The sequence below is a fragment of the Bidens hawaiensis genome, unplaced genomic scaffold (genome assembly GCF_021521415.1).
Source record: "Bidens hawaiensis isolate Kalapana, Puna unplaced genomic scaffold, B.hawaiensis_p1.1 tig00031470_1, whole genome shotgun sequence".
In the NCBI taxonomy this organism is placed as follows: domain Eukaryota; kingdom Viridiplantae; phylum Streptophyta; class Magnoliopsida; order Asterales; family Asteraceae; genus Bidens; species Bidens hawaiensis.
In genome coordinates, this window is record NW_027495304.1 from 26,916 (window position 1) to 31,630 (window position 4,715).

The window sequence follows — 4,715 nt, forward strand, 5'->3', positions numbered from 1 at the left end:
ACTAAAGGCTTTCGACACAAAACTCCTATCAGCTCCAGTGTCAAACAATACAGAAGCAAAACAATCGTTCACAGGGAACTTACCAGTCACCACGTACGGATCATTGCGGGCTTGACCCGACCCAATAACAAAAGCTCTTCCTTTACCATTGTTTCCACCACCACTGCCACTTCCATTACCTCCATTGTTGTCGTTCTGTCTCAGCTTAGGGCAGTCCTTCTTAAAATGGCCCTCTTGACCACACTCAAAACATCCCTTGGTCGTCATGGGTGGTTTAGGAGCACCCTTTGCCGCAAGGCCTCCCCTACATTCCTTGGCCTGATGACCCATCTTTCCGCATCTCAGACACTTGACGCGGTCACACGGGCCAACATGATGATAGTTACACCTGTTGCACTTCGGGTACTTCCCAGCATAGCCGCTCGAACCCTGCCCGCTACCGCTGTTATTGTTGTTGTGACCTTGATGGTTGAAACTCCGAGCGAATTCGGGCTTACGGTAGTGTTGTTGCTGTGGGGGGTTCGAGGATGAGGATCTGGTGTTGTCAAACTTTCTCTTTCCGCTGCTCGGGTTGCTGTTGCTGTTGCTGTTGTTGTCAGTACTCGGGTTGTCACGGGCTTTTGTGGTTGAACCCCTAGGTGGTAGCGCACCTTGGGTCACTGCTTGATCCGTCAGTTTGTGAGCTAACCGGATCGCTTGTTGGATCATGGCTGGTCTGGAAGACGTCACCATGCCCTGAATCTGCGGTGCTAACCCATCAATATACATTTCAATCCTCTTACTCGGCGGGTCTACCATCCGTGGACACATCACCGCTAACTCGTGAGAACGGGTGGTGTAGGCTTCGATTTCTGAACCCACCATCTTAATGACCAAAACTCTGACTCCAACTTTGCAATCTCCTCTCTCGGACAGTACTCTTCTCGCATCATGTTTTTGAACTCCTCCCAGTTCATCGCGTTAGCCAGTTCCAATCCAAGAATCTGTACGTTCGAATTCCACCAAGTGAGGGCAGAATCATCAAGTTTTCCAGCAGCAAATTTGACCCTACTGGCAGGGAGGCAATTACACATTTCAAACGCCGATTCGGCCTTCTCAGCCCAACGCAGGAAGCCTATAGCTCCCTCAGTGCCCTTAAACGTACTAGGCTTGCAGTCAAGGTAATTCTTGAAGGTACACGTTCCCATTGGACCTCCAGCTTGGTTCTGAACATGTGCGGCTAGAGCGGCCGCCGCGTGGTCGTTCAGCAGAGTTTGGAGTTCTGCTGCAGTCAAGTTAATGTTACCACGTCCGTGTCCAGCATTTCTTCCTGCCATTTCCTAGAATCACAGCATAAAATGTTAAACATGAATTTTTCTTTCATATGCAACACGCCGTACATGTAATAAAAAGATAGGTAAGAAAGAAATAAGAAACAAACATCACATCACAAACACATATTAATCCAAATAATAATTCATGATTAAAACCATTGTATTCGCTACAAAGTATTTAAAACCAATCCTTAAAATCATAGAAAATAATAGTTTGGATGGAGACAACCCCTCCATCTAGGTGTTATCATCCTTAGATGTCATCGTCTGAGGACACCTCTGAGTGTGCCTCCTCCTCAGCCGGTTCTTCCTCCGGTTCTTCTTCGGGTTCCTCCTCGGGATCCTCCTCAGGTTCCTCTTCGGGATCTTCTTCGGGTTCCTCTTCAGGCTCTGCCTCAGGTTCGGCTGCGTTCTGAGCAATTTGCATTTGTAGAACATCGCAACGCTCTAAAGCTATCTCGGTTCGAGTCCTTGCTACTTGGAGTTGCTCTTGCAAGTATATCATCTCGGCTTGCATCTTCCTCATAATCTTCATCTGTTGATCACTAGCCTCTTGAATTTCCTTCATGGCCGCTGTCATGCGGGCAATTTCCTCCTTAGTCTCGGTTCCATCTTTTAACAGTCCGGAAACGTTAGCTCTCGTATAGCGCATGTAACCCACGACACGCTCCAAACAAGAAACAACAGCTGCGAGCACACGCTCTACAGGTTCGGTTATGGGTGGTAAGGTGTTGGGGTAAGCAGGATGGTTCGGGTGGGGTAACGGGGGAACTTGTTTGCGATAGACCATACGTCTGATCATATTAGGGTACCAATCCCAACTAACTTCGTTTTGGTACATGCCTCCGGATAAGCGATACCTCTTCGGTGCGGGAGCTTCGAGTTCCGGGACTACTCGGGGTGGCGATGCGGTAGGTAACTGCGGTTCTTTCCCATGAGCATGAGTCATCTGATCGGATGATGATGATGGTGGCGTCGACATTCCTACAGGTAAGTCGTGTATGCGAGCGTATGAGTGAATGAGGTAAGGAGATAAGAAAAACAAAGACTACACAAACATATGCAGTGCGTATCATTATAACTAATGGGTCGTCGCGGTTATAGTCTAGTATGCATGCAGCTTCTAGTTCGCTATAACCAATGGCTCTGATACCAATCTGTCACACCCTCAAAATCCACTAACGGAATTTTACCGTCAGAGGGTGTGAACTAACAGGATCGGAATCATTAGTTATAATCAAACCATAAAAACGTTTAAATGAAATTAAGTGCGGAAACGTAAAAACCAAAAGACAAAAGTTGCGTCACGCAGGACGACTTAAAACCCAAGTAATAATAGTTAAAAACATGTTTGCATATCAGAATGTTCAAAAACCATGCATGATCCTATACCGCGCGCCCGCCTCGGCTACCTGAGAATAACATACTAAAAGTGTCAACACGAGGTTGGTGAGTTCACAAGTTTATATAAAATAAAGCGTTTAGCGTTTTGCGTTACCAGATAGTGTTAAATCAATTATATATCTATAGGTAGCTAGCCTATAAAACAAGTATTACTAAGTGTTCGACACCGAAGCTGACTGTTTATCATTTGCCTTGCCACCAGGTCTATCCCGACCATGGTATGTGTTTAGCCAAGATTACACCCACTCGACCTCCAGTCGAGTTTAGCGTTGGGTGGGGTTTGTCAAACCCAGTAGTACTACTCAACAATGACTCGCTATCATCCAATATTAAACGGTTCGATGTGAATGAAGGACTTTAGTTATTGCGTTTGCCACTTAGTCTTTACAAGTGATATATAATTTATACTAACAAAATCTTAAATGCGTTTTCGGAGTATGTTATCTCCCCAAGTGAAAAGCGTTTGAAAACAGTTTAGAGGGGTAAGTGAACTCACTGTTTGCGAAGAATTCCTCAAAATAAATCACCAAAGGATGCGCGTCACAGAAAAACTCTCTCTAGCGTTCTAAAACAACAAAGAGATTTTTTTCTAAGTGTCGGAACTATTATCGAGTCTCTAGACTCGGCACATAATACCTATGCACACAATGTGTTTCGTGTTTCGTTTGTGAATCGTGTGTGACTTTAACAAGTACATTCGTGATACATTACATGTGTGAGCAATTATTTACGTGTCATGTATTAATAACGTACATCACTAGCAATTACTCCCCGTAAGGGCAATTTGGTCACACATAACAATTAACTAGCAATTATTCCCCGCAAGGGCAATTTGGTCAAAACACGACAACTATTTAGCAAGTATTCCCCGCAGGGGCAATTTGGTCAAAACATAACAATTATATAGCAATTATTCCCCGCAAGGGCAATTTGGTCAAAACATAATAATTAACTAGCAATTATCATGTTTCATGCATTTTCACAAAATTCAGCAGCTAGTTTCACCGAGACAGAAATTATACTTGAAATATTGTACTATTCCACCGATCATAGAATCTCAATTAATTTACCAAAAATCATCACAAAAGCATGCATGTGTTAGGTTTCCAGAACATATTTTATTTTATTTTTATTCCACATAGATTTCTCATAATGATCAAAACATTACAGCAAGCTCATAACAGTCAAATTCATGCGCAACAGAATTTTATTTAAAATTCCCGTTAAATGAAAAATCCAACAAGTGCAAGACCAATTGGGTTTGGTTCTTAACTCAACAAGTTAACTTCCAGAAGTGGAACCAACCCATTTGGCCTTGTAGTTCATGAGATATAATATTTACAAAACAACCTAACAGCAGGTCTAACAACTCAGCTTTGCACAACGTTTTTGTAAAATCATAAAGGTTAACTTTCACTAGTCCAAAATTTGCAAATTTATATTCTTTAGAAACTAGACTCAACCTAGTTTACTGTAGTATCAATAATCTCTACCAATTTTCACATTTACACCCCGTTACAGTCAATTGAACATCAATAACACAATCTGTCCAGAAACTGTTTGCATCCAAACTCAACACATTAACTATCTATGGACCATAATTCATTCATATGACATTCTAGACACTGTAATAACTATCCATGCACATCAATTACATATCACATACATGATTAGGGTTTTGCTTGAACTAAAATCAAAGAAACAAACGATTAACATGCAATAACATCAATACTATTTATCAATTCAACAATCAATACATCTTTCAATCATCATCTAATCAAAACAAGTCATATGAACATCATATATAAAATTTCCAGATTCTAGGGTTTATAATTATACCTTCAAAGGCACAAAAATAAGCAAGAGGAAGGTAGAAGATGACTAGAATCGGATGTAGGATGCTTCAATTGTGAAAACCAAGATCAAAAACCAAGCAATATGTGTGTGTATGAGGGCCGATCGCAAGGAGAGGGGGGGGATAGCTGCCGTCGGGTTTTG